Below are 22,237 nucleotides of genomic sequence, written 5' to 3' on the forward strand. Positions count from 1 at the left end.
CGCAAGCGAGCGCACGAGTTGAGCCTCCGCTTTTGCAGCTGTTATGGCGTCATATGGTAGCTACGCGGCCGCGCGCGGCGCAGCAAGGAAGAGCGTGGTTGTGCGGCTAGTATGCTTCGCATAAAAGTTATCCTTTAACATCCTTAGAGGTAATAGTGCAGCCACTTCAATCGAAGGAAGACCATATTTACAAGCCATATTTGTGGCCATATTTATGAGCGTGCCTGGTCATGGGCGAAACGTTCAAAACATGGCGACCAGGGAGACGCTTCCGGCGCATGATGTACAAAAAAGCACGACCTTCGAGACTAGTTTAGGTTATTATTCGCTGGTACAGTAACAGCAGCGGAAGAATTCTATGCTGACCTGTACAGTACCCAGAGGAGTCAGAAGGCTTCCATTCGAAGCAGTAACGGACACGATACAGAAACTCCTCCTATAGCTAGCGATGAGGTCAGAAGGGCCTTGCAAGAGATGAAACGAGGAAGAGCGGCAGCAGAAGATGGAATAACAGTCCAGTCGATTTAATCAAAGATGCAGGAGGCATATATAGGAACAATTCTATACTGACCTGTACAGTACCCAAAGGACTCAGAATAACTCCATTCGTAACAGTAGTGAACAGGATACAGAAACTCCTCCTATAACTAGCGATGAGGTCAGAAGGGCCTTGCAAGAAATGAAACGGGGAAAAGCGGCAGGAGAAGGTGGAATAACAGTCGATTTAATCAAAGATGGAGGAGACATAATGCTAGGAAAACTGGCGGCTCTTTATACGAAGTGTCTATCGACTGCAAGGGTCCCAGAACACTGCATGGACGAATGCAAACATTATACTAATCCACAAAAAGAGATACGTTAAAGAAATGAAAAATTATAGGCCCATTAGCTTACTCTGGTTATTATAGAAAATATTCCCCAAGATAACCTCCAATAGAATAAGGGCATGCACTGCACTTTAGTCCACCAGGGGAACAGGCAGGCTTCAGGAAGGGATACAATGGATCACATTAATGTCATCAATCACGCAATCGAGAGATCTGCAGAGTACAATCAGCCTCTCTATATGGCTTTCATAGATTACGAAAAGGTCTTTGATTCAGTAGAGATACCAGCAGTCATAGAGGCATTACGTAATCAAGGAGTACAGACCGCTTATGTAAATATCTTGGAAAATATCTACAGAGATTCCACAGCTACCTTAATTCTACACAAGATAAGTAGGAAGATACCTATAAAGAAAGGGGTAAGACAAAGAGACACAATCACTCCAATGATATTCACTGTGTGCTTGGAAGGAGTATTCAATCTATTAAACTGGGAAGGCTTAGGAGTAAAGGTCGACGGCGAGTATGTCAGCAACCTTCGGTTTGCCGACGACATTGTTCTGGACATAAAATGGGCTGATGATGATGACTATTCACTGGGGGATGCGATGTGGACACCACCTATAGCTAGCGGTCAACGTATTCGGCTTAAATCGAGAGAAAGTTCCGTTTTAACTGAAAAAAGGTAAATAAAAGTTAATTTACCAGAGAGATTACGCGGTGACTGGCCCGCAGGTGAGAGCCTGTACACGTGCAAGCCAACGTCATGCGTCAGTCTATATCGTCAATGCAATGTTTACATTTATTGCGATAGGAAATATATGGATAGCCCAGGCGCATTTCTGCCGTTGCCGCGATGGTCCGTATAAAGTCCGAGGGCGATAACGTCGTCACTGCGCGCCGTATGCTGTATGTGCGAGTGAAATCGTGTGAGGGTGAGCCGAAGATGGTGACTCAATCTCGCGCGCGCAAGGGAGATTAGCCGGTGGTACCCCTCTCACATCTCTCGTTCGCGCCGCCTTGATTGCCTCCTGCACTGCGCGTGTTTGCGCACGTTTCGCGCCGCGCGCGGTGTGTGCGCGTGGACATTTCTTTCGAAGGGCGGTGTACAGTCTCTCTCACATTTAGGCACGGAGGAAGGAAACTAAGGAGAGGCCCTACCCAGGGGCGTAGCCAGGGTAGGGCCTGGCTACGCCCTTGAAGCTTATGGGGCTTCAGCCCCCCCCGAAATTTTTTCGTGCTGTCCATGCACCGCCGACCACAGCGACCCCCGGCGCCGGAAATCACTCTGTATTTTGTCTAGAATGTCTTTTTGACGCTCGAAAAGACATTTAACCGCGAAGATTGCAAACTCGGGCTGGATTTCGTGACACCGCCCATACACCGGGAGTCACATAACGCCAAGCAGTCCCATCCGAGCACAAAGTTTCAAGGGCGCTTTGATGGTGAGTGGGCTCGCCGCGGCATCTCACTGAGGCCACGGAATCTATGGAGCGCATGGATATCAATTGCGAAACTTTATGGGTATAAATCTCATAAGCTCTTGATGTGAAAGGTGCATTGACATTTCCAAAGTTGTGCTTTAGGTTTTCAATTGCGGAACTTTGTGGGTTTAATGTTGTTATAAACATTTGACGCCAAAGGTCTATTGATTTTTCTAAAGTCTTACATTGGAACATACAACGACACAAGCCAAATCAACACACTAGCAGACAAGTTGACAAAGCAGGCAGCGAGGTCCAATGAGACGGAACGTTGGCGTGGTTCATCTGTGCCGTCATGTCACATAAAAAAATATCAATTTTTTTTTTAACCTACGCCAGACCATCCATGTCAAGACACTAAAGCCAGCCAAAGTAACTACGTTCTTATTTATTTTTTCTACTTTGACTTTTATTCGCGAGGACAAATTGAGCCTCTTCAATTTTTTTTTTTGTTCTCGCTACCCTACCCGCGGGCTGCCAGAGCCAGCCAGAGCGCATACGTTTTTCTCGTATGGCCCCGACCCGGCCGTGCGGTGCACTTTGGTGCGCGTTCGGTTTGCTCTGGCCGAGTGGATTTTCGCCGCACAGAGTTTTGGACGCTTTCTGGCTAGCAGGCGAGAAAAAAAAGACAATGGTCGCTCGCCGCCATCACTGTGGGGACTCGAAGGATTGCACCGCATTCCTTGAGCGGAACCTTTCCGGAAAGTCTTGTTTCGCCGCTGTAGGATACTGAGCAGTATGCGTATGGTTCTCAGTGGACCAAGCGTCTCATGTTTTCTTCGGTATTCCTTCCGTAGCCCCATTAGGTGCCCGAAGTAGGCATTAGATTCTGGCCAACATACTTTCCTATGCTTTTTTTTTCATTTCGGTGCCTCCGCCTCACAGGAAAAAAATACATTGTTGCGGCGCGGCGAATTGTCGCATGGTGAAAGTTCGATTGTGATACTTCTTTTGCGGAAAGTAATGGGCGACGGGACGCTTCAGTTGCCGGATACGTTTATTATATTATTGCGAAAGCAATTATATGGACACTCCAGGCGCATTCCTGCCATCGCCCTCATGTTTCGTATAAAGTCCAAGGGTGATAACATCGTGACCACGCGCTGCATGCTGTATGTGCGAGTGAAAGCGTAGGAGGGGAGGTTGAATAGGTGAGCCGACGATGGTGGCTCAGTCTTGTGTGTGCAAAGGAGAAAAGCGGGGAGCAAGCGAGCCGCCTTCCGTCGCGCGCAATACATCGGGGGGAGTGGATGGAATGGGGGCGGAATCTAGGATTCTGTGAATCTATGATTGTGCAACATGTTTATTTGCCTTGTTTGACGCATTATATACAATTACTTCTTCTTACATACATAGACTCATTGGAGACTTATACGTATACTTAAATATCTTGTTGCGAGGTTTTGTGTATACATGCAGTGAACTTTGTTTCCAGTTACACTTTTTTGTCCTTTATCAAGCAGTATTTTCGCATTTGCATATCCCATTATATATTTGCATTTCTTATGTACGAGGGCGAGTCAAATGGAAGTGAGCCTACCCTAACCACGCAATAATGGTTTGGTTCATTATCTGCGAGGCATGCGCGTAGGAGAACGGCATGTCTCATTTACAAAAGTGACACGCAGGTGTGAAGATAAATGTTCTTTAATGCTCTCATACACTGGGTTGAATATGGTTGCGTCACATAATGGACACTCCAAAGTTGAACAGCTCGGTGTCGCGAAGTTTTTGACAGCTGAAGGTGTTTCCAAAACAGAAATTAATCACCATATGACTGCCGTGTACGTTGAACACTGCATTTCATTGACCACTGTGAAGCGTTGGAGCAAACGGTTCAAAAGCCGTTGCAAAGACATTCCAAGACCGGGCCAAAACCATCGTGCAATCAAGAATTCGTTTGCACCATCTTTGGCAATGACAATGCAGTTATTATTCATGTATTTGATCCCTCGATAAATTGTTTAAGAGGAAGCTTTAGCTCGGGCCCAATCCGACGCGGCCTATTCAAATACTTGTAAAACGCAGAAACGCTTTTCTGAGATAATCCTGCTAATCGCTTTTATTGAAATTGGTTGCATTTGATAGAAAAAGTTAAATCCTAGTGTCTGTTGGAAACAGAACTTCGATTTAGCGCCTGAATTTTGTTTAAAATGTTTTGGAAAATTCGAAAGTTTGAAAAAATAGAAGCACGACGTTTACAAACTAATAGCTATGCATGAAGAACAGATATTCTGGTTCTGTAAACGGCATTTATTATAACAGTCAAAGCGGACAAGTTTGCTGTGTCAATTTGTATCTTACGTGAATTGGTTACGTTGTGTACAAGGGTTCTGCAAAAGCCGTATTTCCACAATACTATTTTTTTTTAGATTCATGTGTAACATATCTATTTTGTCCGCTGTAGATGTACTATTAGATGCAATTCACAGAATTGTGATATCATTTTTCATTGTTGAGTCACTGAGTGTTAAACTTGATAGTATCGTTTTCTGAAAATTTTCAGTTTTTGGCCAAATTTTAATAAATAATTGACCACCTAAATGAAAAATTCGAAGCCAGTAGTCACTAGAATTAAACTTTTTCTTTTAAATGCAATAAACCTCCGCAAATTTGGTGAAGTGGTTGCAAGGAAAAACGAATTCCCTTACTACATGTACTTAAATAGGAGCACCCGAGCTAAAGCTTCCTCTTAAGGAGGAGGCTGAGCTGCAGCGTGCAGATATATATATATATATATATATATATATATCTGGGTTGAATATGGTTATATATATATTGAATATATATATCTGGGTTGAATATGGCCCAACACACACATATATATATATATGTGTGTGTTGGGCCAGTGGCGTAGCCCCCCCCGAACAAAATTTCTGGCTACGCCACTGGCCCTACCCCCTCCGCGCGCTAGGAGAAAAGTGTGGCGGAAATGACGTATAGGTTCTCATTTCTTTTGCTGCTTTTTTATTTTTTTTTTGCTGCATGGCCACGCCTTTTGGGCCACAATGGCGGCGTTCATCTGATTTTTTGAGCGCTCACACCTGTTGCTCTGGTAGGTTTCGTGCCGTGGCAAAGGCGCTGTGTGGGCGGGTTTGCGTTAGTCACCGTGTCTTGTTGCGCTGTGTTACCTGCACCGTGCTCTGCCGGATGTTGCGCGAGCGCGCGCGCTCCGCGCGCGAAACCACGTGCAGCGCGGCGTGGTTTCGCGAAAGATGTAAACAAGACAGGAGGGTGGCACAAAAGGCGGAGCATCGCCATGAGCAACGCCAACTTCCGGCTTCACTTTTGCTTCACAAAGAGTGACGTCAGGGCCTCTCCTTAGTTTCCTTCCTCCGTGCATTTAGGGGAAAACTCGAAGCGCAGCAGCTCGCGCAGATGCTCGAGGGGCGGGATCTTGAACGGCGTCGTCTGCTACGGTGGCGCACGCTGGCCGCATTGTCGAGAAACGTTCTACTGTCAGGTGCAGGGCGCTGATCACATCGTTACTGCGTGAAAGGAGCCGGTATTCTTTGCTAAGCGTTGCGCGACGCCCACTGATATGCCTCGAATGTAAGTTCATCGCTGCATGGCAGTCATAGACGACGTACTGATTCCATACATTCTTGACGGCCCGTTTCTGGAAGGCGACTATATATTCTAACGCGATAGGACGCCAATCCACACTGCTCGTGCTGTGCAAGAACTGCTAGAAGAGCGCGCAGTCACTCTCTTGGAGCGGCCGCCTCAATCCCCGGGCGCCAACATCATTTAAAATGTCTGGGGCTCGTTGAAAGTATCGCTGGCGCAACATCCCCTCTATCAGTCGCCCGAGGATAGGCTTCGATCCACCATCGTCAGTGACTGAGACGTGCAGCGAATGAACACATCCCTGATCAAGTCATTCTACACTTCACTGCCTTCCAGGATGAGCGCTGTCATCGCTGCCGCTGGGGACATGACGAGATACTAACTGAAGTTCCGAGCGTGACGTGTTTAATTCCCCACCGGCGGGCAGGGTCTGTCTGGTGTAGCGAATGATTATCGAGAAAAATCACTTCCAGCTCATTGTCTGAACCTAAAACGTTCATTTAATCGTGTCCGGCGCATGATGTACAAAAAAGCACGACCTTCGAGGCTAGTTTAGGTTATTATTCGCTGGTACAGTAACAGCAGCGGAAGAATTCTATGCTGACCTGTACAGTACCCAGAGGAGTCAGAAGGCTTCCATTCGAAGCAGTAACGGACACGATACAGAAACTCCTCCTATAGCTAGCGATGAGGTCAGAAGGGCCTTGCAAGAGATGAAACGAGGAAGAGCGGCAGCAGAAGATGGAATAACAGTCCAGTCGATTTAATCAAAGATGCAGGAGGCATATATAGGAACAATTCTATACTGACCTGTACAGTACCCAAAGGACTCAGAATAACTCCATTCGTAACAGTAGTGAACAGGATACAGAAACTCCTCCTATAAATAGCGATGAGGTCAGAAGGGCCTTGCAAGAAATGAAACGGGGAAAAGCGGCAGGAGAGGGTGGAATAACAGTCGATTTAATCAAAGATGGAGGAGACATAATGCTTGGAAAACTGGCGGCTCCGTTTAACCGTGTTCCACTCCTATTGTTGAGTGCTTTGTTTTCCTTTCGAGTCAAACAAAGACTGAGCACGTTGCGCGCACATCTTGGTGCGTTTTGTCGCTGCTCATTACGGTAGCACACACAGTGAAGAAATATACGTGCACACGCTCAGTACTCCGGACTTTCGAAAGAACAAATGAACCATGTTGTCAAAAGAAGTTTGTGGAACTCCATTATCGCCAATGAAGGATCAGAGTGGGGCGACGCACAACGTTTAGTAAAGACTATCAGCTCAGTTCCTGCAGTACCGATGAAATCGGTGCACTGCCCCTGACAGTACCGCGCTTCCTGAAAATGCGGCCAGCGCGCACCGCCGTAGCAGACGACGCAGATCACGACACTGCCCCTCAGGCCTGTGCGCCTGCTCGAGCTGCTGCCGCCGCACGACTCATTGCTTGCCGCATCGCGACGCAATACGTTCCGAGTTTTCCCCTTAGTGTGAAACAAGCTGCACACGCTATATTTGCCTTTAAGAAGATCGGTACGCTTCACGATTATTTTTATGGCTGCAATGCGGCGAAAGGGCAGCGTCTGCTTAACCATGTAAGGGACGCTGAGCAGGTAATTGGAAACGACATCGTATGTGCCGCCGGAAAAATCGTCAGCACATACGATGCGGCACGTACATACAGCACCAACGAGCTAAAGTCATTTTTGCAGTTTCTCACATTATGTTTGCTACAAATCCGTGTTGTCTCTGATGGCGACAACGGACTTCTATCGACACTGTGCGGAAATAAACAAGATATATCGCTGCATAGCACAAGTACGACATGCGCACACAACTTTAACTAGTACGTCCCCTACAATATAGAATAGAGGCAGCAATGTAGACAGCTTGGTCATTTTTTAACAGTACTCAAGAGACGGAAGTTGAAAGTATTATTAATCATTCCTGCTTCAGCAATGCCGGCGCGACCAAGACGCGGGTGTGTATCGTCCAGTAACCCGATCGATCGGTGCAGTGGTGAAGCGGGAATGAACTCCGGTCATGTTCAATGCATCATGCACATATTGAATTTCTCGGCACGCGTGAACTTCGGCCACTGCTAGCGCATACAACAGACGTGGTTTCCATTCTTAGACAGCGCACATACAAACGAAACACGAGAAAGAAGACAGGACAAGCGCTCGTTTAACTTAATGTTTTTATATGAATAAAAGGATTATGTACCGAGTAATTATTAATTTCACGTGGGTTACATATAGAAACCGTCATACACTCAGGAGGGATCAATGAACGAGCTCGCTTCGTTTGCCAGATGTTTACTTCGCTCGGCGCACCGCAGTATTTTATACAAAGTCCATTGACAGTCCATAGACATTTGTCTAAGAAGTCTATAGACTGTCTATAGTCATTTCTTTAGATTGGTCTATAGACAGTCTATAGATTTATGGCCGCACACTTTTTATAGACTGGTCTATAAAAAGTCTGAATTTATAGACTGTCTATAGACATTTCTTTAGACTAGTCTATAGACAGTCTATAGACTTATGGCCGCACACTTTTTATAGACTAGTCTATAAAAAGTCTGAGTCTATAGACTGTCTATACACTGTCTATAGACTGTATGTAGACTTATGGCCATACACTTTTTATAGACTAGTCTATAAAAAGTCTAAGTCTTTACACTGTCTATAGACTGCCTATAGACTTATGGCCATACACTTTTTATGGACTAGTCTATAAAAAGTCTGAGTCTAGAGTGTCTATGGATTAATTAATGAGAGCAGCATTCCGGGCAAGTTGGTAATCCATTGCTTAAATGATATTGCGCGACATAAAAAACGACACGGACGTGAAAGAAGACGACACACCAAGCGAAAACTTTCAACTAAGTTTATTGTGCCACTGCGTCATTTTATACATGGCATGCACGTAAATCGCGCATGCGCTTACACGGAAATGAAGTGCGAAATCATGTAACATGGTTACGTGTCGTGTGATGCCGCGTCCAAGTAACGTAATTCTTTTTCTGTGAGAGCTAGAGACGGGAAGCTGACACACGCATCACCCAATTTCGCGATCATCTGTGCTTCAGATATCTCACGGATGAGCTGCGTGCTGCCACGGGAAACAATCGTACATTGATCCTCAAGAGGTTTGCACCCATGATCGCGACAGTGGATCGCCAAGAAACCGCCAGAGCCGTTTTTAACATTGTTGCTGTGCTCACGGAGCCGATCATTGAGGCAACGCCCAGTTTGTCCTATTATTTCTTGCCACAAGAAAGCGGAAGGCTGTACACCACCCGGTGTACACACTCGACAAACTTTTTTCGGTGATGCTTTCTGCATTTATCGGAAGGGACGGCATTTAGATCCGTCAGCCTGCAAAGCCTGCCGAGCTTGTCGGGAGCAGAAAAAACAACTCTTACATTCGCTCTTTGGGCAATCTTTTTCAAGTTGTGGGAAATCCCGTGCATGTAAGGTATGACACTAACTTTAGGGCGTGTGCCAGGAGGGGCATCGGCAACTGACTTTTGCGTACTGGATCGCGCTTCTCTTAAGATGCGTTCCGCGACAGACACTAGCACCACCCTGGGATATCCAGCCAAGGACAACCGTAAAGTTTGCGCTTCTAAGCTTACGTCCACAACATGGCAGCAAGACTTGCTAAGGGCATTCTTGAAGCACAAACTGACAATGGCCCGCTTAACAAGCTTAGAATGTGCGGACGTATACGGCAGAAGTGGTTTGTTGGCTCGCGGCTCGTACGACCAACACGTGTGGCAGTCCTGAAAATTCAGGCGAAGATCAAGAAAACGAAGAGACCTATCTGCCGGCATCTCATGAGTAGTTTGAAGGGGGGCTAGGCACTTCTGAAACGTTTCTAACGCTTTCTTAGCTTCCAGAATGAAGGCATCAGAAGAGCAGTCAATGAAAATTAAAAAGTCATCAACGTATCTAAATGTTTTAAAAACTGCAGTGCCTTGCACTTGTAAAGAAATGTCATAGTCTAAACAAGATAAAAACAAGTCACTAAGAATGGGAGCAATGCAAGAGCCAATACAAACTCCGCTCTTCCGCAAAAAACATTGGTTATCCCAAGTGATAAAGGTGGAATTAAGATAAATCTGTAAAAGTTCTAAAAATTGACTGCAAGACATGCCGGCCTCATTCTGGAAGGAAACAGCACCATACTTATCTATACATTGCTCAACACAGGACAGTACGCTTCTATGCGGCAAGGAATAATAAAGATCCTTTACATCAATGGAAAACGCCTGAAGACCACGGTCAGAATGTGACTTCAAAAATTCAATCACAGATTCTGAGTTCTTTGCGATCCACTGTCGCGATCATGGGTGCAAACCTCTTGAGGATCAATGTACGATTGTTTCCCGTGGCAGCACGCAGCTCATCCGTGAGATATCTGAAGCACAGATGATCGCGAAATTGGGTGATGCGTGTGTCAGCTTCCCGTCTCTAGCTCTCACAGAAAAAGAATTACGTTACTTGGACGCGGCATCACACGACACGTAACCATGTTACATGATTTCGCACTTCATTTCCGTGTAGGCGCATGTGCGACTTACGTGCATGCCATGTATAAAATGACGCAGTGGCTCAATAAACTTAGTTGAAAGTTTGCGCTTGGTGTGTCGTCTTCTTTCACGTCCGTGTCGTTTTTTATGTCGCGCAATATCATTTAAGCAATGGATTAATTAAAATTCATGTTTGTAGACAGTTGTCTGCATAATGTCTATGGGCAAGTGTATAGGCTTACAGTTCTACTTTTGTAGACTGAAGTCTATGGAATGTCTACAGACAAATGTATATATACTATAGACATTCTATAGACTTCAGTCTACAAAAACAGAACTTTATAATCCAATACACTTTTTTCTATGACGTTCTGCATACACTTGCCAACAAACATGCATTTTCATTAATTTATAGACACTCTAGACAGACATTTTATAGACAAGTCTCCAAAGAGTGTATAAGGCCATAACTCCATAGCGGCTATCTACAAGTTAGTTTACATTTTTCATTACATGCGGTAGCAAAACGTTTTGAATTTATTTCATTTCATTTTATAGATATGAAATGCATGGAATGCAGATATTATGCATGTGCACCTGTTCCTTTTCATCTGCACTTATGCATTACCGTTAGTAGATTAATAAAGCTCCTGAACCAGCTGTACTTTTATATATGTTGCATAAACAGAAAGAATTTATATAGTGCTGAATCATGCAGTGCAAAAAATAAAACAAATGCACCGGCAATACATTAACCGTTTTTATTGCTCGATATAATACATGAATTCCTTAAATTCTTGTCTTATGCTATTATGGAAACAGATTAAATATTTACACTACTCCTTGGCAAGCATGGTCGCCAGGCTGGCCTTGACCTTTGTGTCATTAGTCCCAAAGGTGCTGCAGGTGTATGCTGCAAATAAGTACATGCAGCAATATGAGGCAAAAATAACATGTGTATTCTTTGTGTGTTCATTAAGCAGCTGAATATATTTACTCAAACCATCTAAGTCAATACTTAATGCGGTTTAACTATGACTAATGGCTGCTTGTCAATACAAATCAGTACCTTTATGCAATGTTCTATTGCATGGTATGGGGAACAATTAAAGTCACAACTGCTGCTCGTGTCAGCAACAGTATGTTCCCTTTTATGACAAGTTCATATATGATGCATTAATGTACTTATCCCAAATGGTCCCTATATTTATTGCGGAAACGTTACCCAGTTGGGCTGTCTGTACAGTTTTTTTGGCTGGTAGTTAAGTATGCCCGTGCAGAGGGATGTTTTCAGGAGACGTGACTGGAATATTCCCAGTGTCATGCCTAAGATTGTAATTTATTTTGCTTAGTACACATTGAAATGTATTTCTCATACTTTTAAATGAATGGGTCATTGGCCATAACTTCAACAGATGGCGGATGGGTTGATTGTATTGATATGGTACCTTAATTTCTTGCAGGTAATGAGGCCTCTTGGGCATGCTAACAGGTTTCCAAGTTAGGTATACCACATGAGCACCCGAAATACCACACGAGCACTTTGTGTCATGGCACGACAGATATGCACCTCCTAGGAAACAGAACTGACAGTATAGTTCGAATGAATTCTATCACAGTAAATTATTTAAGGTGCTTTGAAAGATGAAAATTATTTCTAGGCTATCGAGGTTCAGGACGTTTAGTTAACGCAAAAAAAAACGTATTGAGTAAGAAATGCCTTGTCAGTCTGCTTAACTTTCTTTTTTTTTCAATAAATAGAACCAATTTCCTTCAATTTTTATGAAGTGAAACGTTTTAAAAATATATTTAACACAGAGACTTTCTGGAAACTTTGACATGTAACAAGACAGCATACCTATGTGGCCAATTTAAAGTTTCCCGATCTTTTTCCAAGCCTTTCCTGGCTGTTTTCATGAAAATTTTCTGGCAATCTATGACGCCTGCAGCTTAAGTGCAATAAAAAATACTATGGTTTAATGCTTGCCAAGTAGTGCCAGTCCATAATATTTAGATAAAACGAATAACACGTCAGTCATTTAACATGTAGTATTAGATGCAACTGACTTGAATCCCTTGTTTAATAAAGCTGACAAGGGCTTCGGCAAGTTCGTAATTGATGGCCACACGAGTACAGCACGGAAGACAGAGACACGCGTAAAACAAATGCAACAATTTGAGGGAAAACTCATACAATGAGTTATTTTTACGGTTCAATAGTAGTTTTCTATATAATTTGCTCTCACCACTTATGCCTCTAGTTAACTTTGTTTACCTATGACTAAAGACTACATGGCAATATTAATCAGTACCATTATGATGTTTCGTTATATTATAGTATGATAAGCAGTTAGACAACCATAATGGTAGCCGGTGTTAGCAACGGTACGCTTCGTTTCAAGACAGGTTCATGTGACACACAGTGTACTCATAAAAACGAAAGAAATGTGAAAATCCCAAACGATTCCTATAATAATAATTGTTGAAACAAAGATACCCTGCTGGACTGTGCACATTTTTCAGGTATTAAAGCAATGTGCCCGTGCCGATCGAACATGCTCAGCATACTGACTGCAGTTTTGAACAATCACGTTAACATTTGCAATTTATTTCCGCTTAGAACAGTCTGCATTGTCTCTTTTCTCATACTTCGAGATGAATACATTTGCCACACTTTCAGTAGAATGCGCATGAATGGGGGCGTACTGATCAGGTCACTTATCAACTAAAACATGTTACGATCTCTTAGGTGTGTTAATAAGGGTAGAACAAATGCAATGTCCACTGAATTATTTGAATAATCTGTGCGTTATCTACTAAGAAAAGACCACCAAATTGATAATCTGGCTCTTTATTCTTTTGTACAGCGCATATAGTATGCAGTCTGTCCAGGATGACGGCACTACATGCAACAGTAATGAAAACCGGAACACTTATAGCGCACGACAAGGGCTTCATACCGTGCACGACTGGCACAATGCGAATCTGCGCCAGCAGCTGCCTAGAGATTAAGAGCACGTAAACTGCATATCCCCGAAGCATCGAAAGGCGCTTAACGCTTTTCATATAGCTCGAAAGATAACTTCTGCTGCTAAACTGTTTAAAAAAGAGACAAAAAACAAATCTTCCAACTACCGTCAAACGCAATGCCTTCAGTCTGAAACGTGTAAAGGTGCTTCCCGGAGCGACTAATTTATTGTGCTCCAATTTTTTCGGCTAAGTTGCGAAGCTGCGAGTGACTGAGCTTATCGCAGGTTTCATGCTCGAAAAGCATTTGTGGTTGCATATAAATAGATTGGGTGAATCTAGAGATTTTCGCTTGACATTTCTTCAAGTCTCGTGTTTTGCTTGCTGTAACTTCCCAAAATTATTTAGATTGGTTGCCAGAAACCTTAAAAATACTGCTACCTTAAAAACAATGCGAAAACGGCAGTGCACACACTGCTGATGCATGCCCCGGAAACACGGCCTTTCATCCGAGTACGTTAGCAGTTATTTAACTATACATGTCTGTCAGAACATTCTTGATGCTAACACAATTTCGAGATATATACGTAAAGCGTGTCACGAGCATTTCACTACACATGCGGCGCAGCATTCATCGCGGCCGGATCAAGCGCCACGAAATGAGATCTACCACACTGGCTGCCCAACATACACAATCCGCTTAGTGGTACCTCAATATCAAGTTAATACACGGTGTAGCTTCCTTCTTTACGCACCTAAACTATTATGCGAAAATCAACAAGCCCGAGCGATCGCTCGCCGTAAAACATTCCGTATAGTAGAAGCGAGAACAAGAGCGCGTTATGAAACTATGCCAACGACAAACCGACACTATACCCGAGTCGCCTGCACTACATGCAGCCGCTTCGCGCTACGAAATGCGCTCACATAATCATGAGCTATTGACGCAAAACATCTTTGCTAAAGCTTACCGTTCAGTGTAGTTGACGTGTGATGCCACAAAGATGACACGCATACACAGACACCAACGCTCAGGCGGACACCGCACACCGGTACAACCGTATACGTGCCAGGCGCACTCGTTGAGATGGCGCACCGCCGCGCATGCGCAAGATCTCCGCGCATGCGCAGGAGCTCCGCGCGCGCGAGCGCGCGCGCTCGGAGGAGTGTGAGCGCCTTTTCCTCCTTCATTTTTTTTTCCGCTCTCTCTCGGCGCGCCATGCGCGCCGGAACGGGTGGCTTATTCATCTTTATCACCATTATTCATCTTTTTTCGTGGACGAAGGAAATGCGCTGGCAGGTTGTATGACAAACGCTGTGGGCTATCGTATGAGACTGGAACGCTAACTTGAATGCGCTGTTTGTAAAAGCCATTACAGGGCCCTTCAAACGTTTCAGACGCATTATTGCCAGCGTCGATTAGTAATACAGCGTACTTGTAGCATATCTTCCAGCATACCACCAAATGTGATGCCCGCACGTATGTTAGTGCTAATTTTCTGTTCTGGTGATAGGTCAAAGCAATCAGTACAGCATTGAGGTACTCATATGCGTGGCTGCCCAGGCATACCGCCGGCGAAATACTGGGTGGGCTCTGATAATTTGGCACCTATTTTAAGTAAATGAGAAACTTTGATGGGTTTATAGTGCAGGATATCAGTCAACAAAAAACCGCCCTATGTTAGTGACGCAGCCGAGGTATGAAGAAAATGTGAAAAGTATCCGAGAATCGGACGACACACAACGCGAACACCACATGCGCGACATCGGTTCATCGCACATTCACAAAGTCCGCGTTGTCAGCTACAAACATTACGAGTGTCCTTGCTGTTAGCTCGATGCCTGTTTGGAATCCACTTGTAGCTGAAGCTGGCGTTCATAACAACTATTATAACAATTGGATCGGCGTTTTGCTTTCTTTATTCTACTGCCGCAAAAGTGATGCGACAACTGTGAAGACTGTCTTGGGATTGCCGAGACCGACTACGTAGATCATATCATGTGGTCAACAAATGCGGAGGTATACACTATGTGTATACTAATGTCTACAAATAGGCTCTACAGCAATCTCAGCAGTATACAACTTCAGTGGCTTATATCAAACGCAGCTACGTATTATCCACCGGTACCTGCGCTTGGTTACAGCGTACACGGGTTGGGCCCAGATTAACGATGTTTGTCTATTGTTAATCTATAGACATGCAATACCACGACAACTCAGAGGCAGACCAGGTGGTGAATTCACCACCTGGTCTGCCGGCTTTCGCGACTTATTCACCACCTTTGCCACATCATCACCATCTGACCTTCACCAGCTGGTCTCGCGAAGTGTACGTCCGGGAAGCAGCCAGGATTAGGGCCTTCGGGTGCCTGGAAGACCTTTGTGACTCGGACGTTGCCTGTTCCGCCGCGATCCTCGTTCGGTGCAGCTGCACCGAATGACGACTAGCAGTCTGCACGGTTTGCCCGCCGCGCCGGGGTTGCACACGGTGCCGGTCGCGCATGAACCAGTGCCATATCATCGCCTTCGCAGAGGGCGGGGAGTATGGGAACTCGGCATTACATATTATCGACTTTCTTATATAGACATTTAATACACCAGGAGAGAAAAAGAAATAGAAACCTTAGCCGACTATTATTATTAACTGTCTAATATAGAGAGTCTATAGACAGAGTATGGACAAAAATAGATAGAGACCGTAATCCACTTTTGTCTATAGGTAGTCCATAGAGGGGAAGGATACAATAAAGAAACATACTCCTTATCGACTTTTTTCTATAAACTGTCTATAGACTGCGAGTAGACAAAAGAAATAGAAACCTTATCGACTTTCGTCTATAGAAAGTCTATAGACAAAGTATGGACAAAAATAGATAGAAGCTGTATCGACTTTCGTCTATAGGTAGTCCATAGAGGGGAAGTAGGCAAAAAAGACAAACACCTTATCGACTTTTTTCTACAGACCGTCTATAGACTGCGTATAGACAAAAAGAAATAGAAACTTTATCGACTTTCGTCTATAGACAGTCTACAGACTTTGTATCAACAAAAGGCCAAATCTTTAGAAAGGAAAGGTCCTCTATAAGAAGTCTATAGACTTTCTATACATAGTCTAAAGTTATTTTTGTAAGGATAATCCATGTCTGTCGTCTGCTTCTTTCGTATACCATTTTCTTGTGAATCGGCAGAATTTCACTGGTGGCATCAACCTTTTCATGTTTACATTGCTGTCGTGACAGTTAACAACACAATAATAATTTCCAGTCATCCGAAGAGGTGCCGTCGCAAACAAGAGACGTTACGCGCGCAGCGCGAACTGAACGCGGGCGCGACCGTGAAGGGAAGCGGCGACGGAAACCCCCGCTGGAGATGAAATCGCTCCGCCAGGGGAGAAACGAGCGCTGGCGTCTAGGATGAAACTTGGCGTGCGGTCGTCTATGGCGAGGCCGCGCGGGCCCTACCTTCAAAGCGATCTGGGATGGGCACAGCGCCGAGTGCTGACAGCTTCGTGTGCGCTGTGTTTTCGCCGCTTAGTTCGCATAGATGCGAGACGCAGCGCGAAGGCCGATTCGCTCGCTGCTGCTGCCGCACTTCCTCCCTCTAGCGTTTTGACAGCAAGTTGAAGTGGTCATCGAGCGAGATGTGTTCATGTTTGCTTGGGCATACGTGGTATCATGCTTGTTAATTTAGTTAGTAAGCGAATGCTTACAAGTTTACACGGTTGTTAAAACTTGTGGGGACTGCGTAGCCCATTTCGTTGCAGCGCCATAGCACAGCACGTTTTGGGCATAGGAACCGAGCGCGGCGAGCTCGCTTTTGAACTTCGCGCGCGCGGTCCACCTCTTTCCCCCTCTCTCATTCCTCCGAGGGCGCCGAACGGCACTTGTTGCCGTCCGCCCCCGAACGGTCCAGGGGCTCACCCGATTGGTCTGTTTGGGCGGGAACCCGCGTTCCTTCTCTCCTGGCGACTCAAGTCGACCGAGGAGCGGCAACGCGGGGAGAAGCTCTCGGACAGCGAAACGGTGCGTACTGACTTCCCATTCTCCCGGTCATCCCTTTGGTTGGCCGGTCTCGCCGAAGGTCCTCGACCCGAAGCGGTTGCGTACCTATTCGCTGCTCCTGTTCTGAAGGCTACGCCAAAGAGACGCGGCTCACTTGACGTGCGCGGTCGTACTGCGCCGAGTCGCCCTCGGAGGCTACCCCGAGCTGAAAGAACGTTGCCCTGGTAGCACGGTCGTTGGGAGCCATCCTCCCGTATAGCGGCGTGCTACTGCGTTTTGAGATAGCTGAGTGTCACCCCTTGACTTGCGGGAGCTTCGGCTCATGAGCCCCGCGCCGGAACGGGTGTGTACAGATATCCTGAACGCCAAGGTGGTCGTACAATAAACGCCTTCCTTGTACTCTGGGCCTTCTCCTTGCGGCGCTCTGTTTCGCTCCCATAGGAGACCGAACGAGCGTCCGCTTCGGGCACACGCTACACACGCGGCTGAGCTGATCGTCCCCCTGAGGGGCTCGGATCCTCGGACTTGCGCGGTGGTCAAGGTGACTCCCGGCGGAGCACCGCTATATAGGCGGAGAACACAAACTATACTATTCATAATTCGTATAGCTATCTAGTAATTTGCTATTACAATCGTTGCTTTCGTCTTTAGGGCGAAACTGCGACTCTCTTTTTCTAATACGGGTTTGGTTTTTTCTGCCGCTGTTACAGAACAGGGAAAGAAGGAGGCGTTTCGCAGAGGCATCGGGGGAGCCCCGGGGTGCCTATTCTGGACATCGCCGAATTCCGCCATTTTGAACCAATCAGAGAGGCCGTGGCGGGCCTCTGGGCCAATCAGCGTCGACAAGACAGCGCATTCGACAACATGACGGAATTCGACAATGTTGGCAATGGCGTGTTTGTGCTCGTGGTAGAATGGCCTCTTAATTCCTGGAAATGATGGGATAGGCGTTGAAGCACCGGATCTCACTTATTTAATTCCTACTGAACTATACGAAGCAAGGTGTTCATGCAGAAGTGTTCATCAGTGCTGCATTCAATGCCTGAAACTGCAGCAAACGCCAAGTTCAGCGATGAAGTCGCAAACAGCAAATTTAATTGTTTGCAGGGCATATAAGATAAATAAAAGTGACCGAATTGCAAACACAAATAAATTCCGAATTACCGGCTAGAATAGGAGCGTCATCGTTTTAAATGATTTCTTATTCACTTTAAAAAATGTGCGTTAAGGAATAGGAGGGAAGACGGAAGACAAGAATGGAAGTGACCCTGGGTGCCAGAAAAAAACGAGTGATACCACACGATCAGGGTCTCCTATGAGACCTAGAAAACGAACTCTTGCAGAGATTATAGAGGCTGACTGCCAATCATGAATTCTAGTTCTCTTTCCGGGCTATTGAACATTATCTTTGTCTTCTGCATGTCATTCATCAACCCTACACTTACACTTTGTCGGCTAACATCATCAACATTTGTTGCAAGTCACCTCCGGCGTTGCTGAATACGATCATGACATCTGCAAAACGCAGGTCGGCGAGCTATTCGTCGTTGAACCTCACTCCTACACCTCCCCAGTCTAATAGATTAACTGAATACTTCCAAGCATGCAGTGAATAGAATCGTAGACATCGCGTTTCTTTGCCCAACCCTTTTCTTGATCGGTATTTTTCTAGTCTTAATTCTTGTGATGAGTTAGGGTAGCTGTGCGATCTTAAAGGCTCCCTGAAACGGTTCGGACAAATTTTGTAGACGCGTAGGGTACAGCTTAAGTACAACATTCGCACCACAATTTAAGTGAAGCGTTACGTATTAATGGAGCTACAAGCGATTAGAAGTTACCCTCCTCCCCAGCCACGCTTTTCCTCCTCAACTCGTTCACCGAGCGAGCGGGGCTAAGTTCTGCCTTCACTGGTCCTGCGTCACGATGCGACGTCACATCGTCCACTTCCGGTTGTTTTGGAGCCCGCCCCCGCCTGCGCGAAACTTCTCCGCTAGCCGCTTGGCTGTCGACCCCAAGCGAGAGCTATCGAAGCAGCGTGCGTTGCGAGTATTCTGTCGTAGCGCCGAACGTGTCTGGTATTCCGTTAACCGCAGGCAAGCTGGTCATTTCGGCAAATGACTGGAGGCATAAACTCAAGCTGATGAAGGAACTTTGGCGTAGACGTACGTGAGACGGACGTGATCGGTCTGCTCGGTCCAGACACTTGTTGGCGCAACGCTTAACCAGTCAAACAAAGCGCTAATATTGTTCTAACCAAGTGTAAAACATTTTAAACATTTATAAAAACAACGTGTTGATGATTACACTCCTGCGAAATATACGCACCAGCAGCAAAGAAGAATACGCTTCGTTGCTGCTACTGTGTATGGTTGAGCTCTATGCCACCAGGTGACTGCACCGTGCAGACCATTCACATTTGCCCTTCTGCTCATCTCGGCTCATCCCGTTACGGCACAGTCAAGCGGCCAGACCCTGTCCCCTTGCGCTTATGTTTGCCCTAATACGGAACTCGCGAAACGCTATTGCGTTAGTAATCTTCCGGTGTAAAGTGACGGCCACAAACGCACAAATCCTGGCGCCGATCGTATAGCGGCAGTCCGATGCGCAGCAGCCAGTTCACTCGTACGCTGCCTTGCAGAGGGACACGATTCGCAGCTTGACATATTGCCAGTCGCTACGTTTGCAGTCCACAAGGCAACAAAGTCGAATCATAGTACTCGCGAAAAGACTGAGACCAACTCTAACCGCGGCGCTCTCGTCAAAATGGAGTACGTTGTAACACAAGCAGACGACACTTGCTGTGTGCCGGAAGTGCTTAAGTGTACTGAAAAATTGTTCTTGTGCATTCTCTTTATGCTACTTTCTTTTTATAAAAACAAATTAACTAACATTCCAACTATTACGAAGATCATTTGTTTACCATAAAGTTGGAAAAATTATCGATCACGCGCCCTGGTCAGCCAATCGGATAGCTCGCCCCACTGACGTCATATGGGTGATTTCGGCCATATGGGTAGGGGCGGCTTAAAATTCCGCCGAGCAGTGCGCTGCGATCGGCAGCGATGTGCATTTTCAAAACCTTATAATAAATTACACGCTTTACGCAGAGCACTTAGATGTGTCAATTAATGATCAGAAGGACCTACTCTAACGACTCAGTGGGTTTGTAGAAAATCGTCAAAAGCGTATCAGGGTCCCTTTAACTAATATTTCCTAAGATAACTGCGCATCGCTTTGGTAATTATTCCTCATTAAAACAACAATTTCAGATGTATTTCTGCATTTCTTAGTTAACACAGGTAGAACGCATTGATTGTAGAGTTACCCTTCCGGGGATAGCGGTAAACAGGGTGGCCATGACTTGGTAGTGGTTGTCATATGCGTTCCTATCCCATTTGTATCCTTCATCAAATTTTCATCTCATGGTCCGCGTCCCCTGCCATCAATTGGCTTACATAAATGTGTCCTTCCGCAAGCCAACTACCAATCACGAAATCTCGTTCTCTTGCCAAGCTTACCCTATAGTATTGTGCTTATCATTCCTCAACGCTACGCTTATACACCGCCGGTTAAGGTCCTCAGTCATTTGTTGGAAACGGTCTTCAGCAACAGTGTCCTTCGCTAACGGCGTCGTTGTTCCATGCATATTCCATGCATGTAGTGAACAGATAGTGGCCGCCGCCACCAGCCCGGGAATATTGGGGCTTATGTAATTACGCATGCAGATGACGACACCAAGAAGACACCGCTCGCCACCATCGCGCACGTATCACCCGGCGTTGGTCGTGCTTTTGAACGTGTAATTTTGTCTTGCCCACCAAACATCGGAGGCTGTTTACTTATTTGTTTTGTCTTCGTCGAGAAGAGCTTTCTGCGTGTCACGCCGATTGCAATACGCCTCTGTTTGCAATAACATTCGAGTTCTTAGGTCACGTGCGTGCTCTTTTCTTGAGATATACCGTGTTCGCCCTTGGTGCTGATCGTGGCCCAGTGGTAGAACGTCAGCCTCGGCTGCGGGAGGTGCCCACCACCACCGGGCACCCACAGATTCTTTCGTAACGGACACAAGCATACCCTGGTCCGGCGCTCGGCTTTCTTTGGGGATGATGCGCTTGCGAAATGACTCACGAGCCTGCGCCCTTACAATCGCGTCGAAACGAACACTTTCCAGTTGTAACTACCTTTCCATTTATGTGCGATATCTAACGTATACACGGTCTTCAGCAAGTTCAGTTGTCTGTGTGCTCCCCATGCATACAAGAGTGCTTTGTTAAAAAAAGTAAGTTGAACAGTACAGTTTCACGGCGAATTTGATGGCGCACATCTCCAAAGGGGTGTCATTCTGGATATTCATTCCAAATGGACACGCCCTGCAAGCTCAGCGGCTACAATTGGGAAATTGCAATATGCGCCGTAAAGTAATTAATTATTAGCAAGTTAATTCGTGCATTTTTAAAAACTCAGTATGAGTTTCTTTTTATTTTTCGTGCAAGAAATGTCCACCTCTCTTAACAATTCAGCTCAACGGCTAGAATTAGGTTATCTGCAAAGGCGATTTTGGAAAATTCCGACAAACTCGAATGTGATCATCCCGTATATGACAACGTAATGTATCAGCAGGCAGACGAGGCAGTTTTCTTTCTTACTTAAATGCTATCAAACGCGTGGCAACAACGGGACAAGGACACAAGAAGGAACTATGAAACACACAGCATCAACTTACAACCACGAAATGTTATTTCGGGTTGGCCTGGGCTTATACCCTTTTAGCTATGTGCGCCATAAAAAACACGTGTCAATACACTTCTCGCACGAAAAAATTCCAAATACGCAAGAAAGACTGTAAAAAG

At 45.6% G+C, this 22,237-nt stretch overlaps 1 protein-coding gene and 1 long non-coding RNA gene across 2 annotated transcripts in view; both read right to left on the reverse strand.

The window, feature by feature from the left end:
• LOC135919836 (deubiquitinating protein VCPIP1-like) overlaps positions 1 to 22,237 on the reverse strand; it is an 83,001-nt gene that overhangs the window by 57,884 nt on the left and 2,880 nt on the right. The gene's annotated exons all lie outside the window — the stretch shown is intronic.
• LOC135919857 (uncharacterized) lies at positions 11,161 to 14,452 on the reverse strand. The gene is made up of 2 exons (XR_010570078.1): positions 14,357 to 14,452; positions 11,161 to 11,331 (listed from the first exon to the last, which is right to left on the reverse strand). It is a non-coding gene; the product is annotated as an uncharacterized lncRNA (long non-coding RNA).

Source organism: Dermacentor albipictus, chromosome 9 (assembly GCF_038994185.2).
Source record: "Dermacentor albipictus isolate Rhodes 1998 colony chromosome 9, USDA_Dalb.pri_finalv2, whole genome shotgun sequence".
Classification (NCBI taxonomy): domain Eukaryota; kingdom Metazoa; phylum Arthropoda; class Arachnida; order Ixodida; family Ixodidae; genus Dermacentor; species Dermacentor albipictus.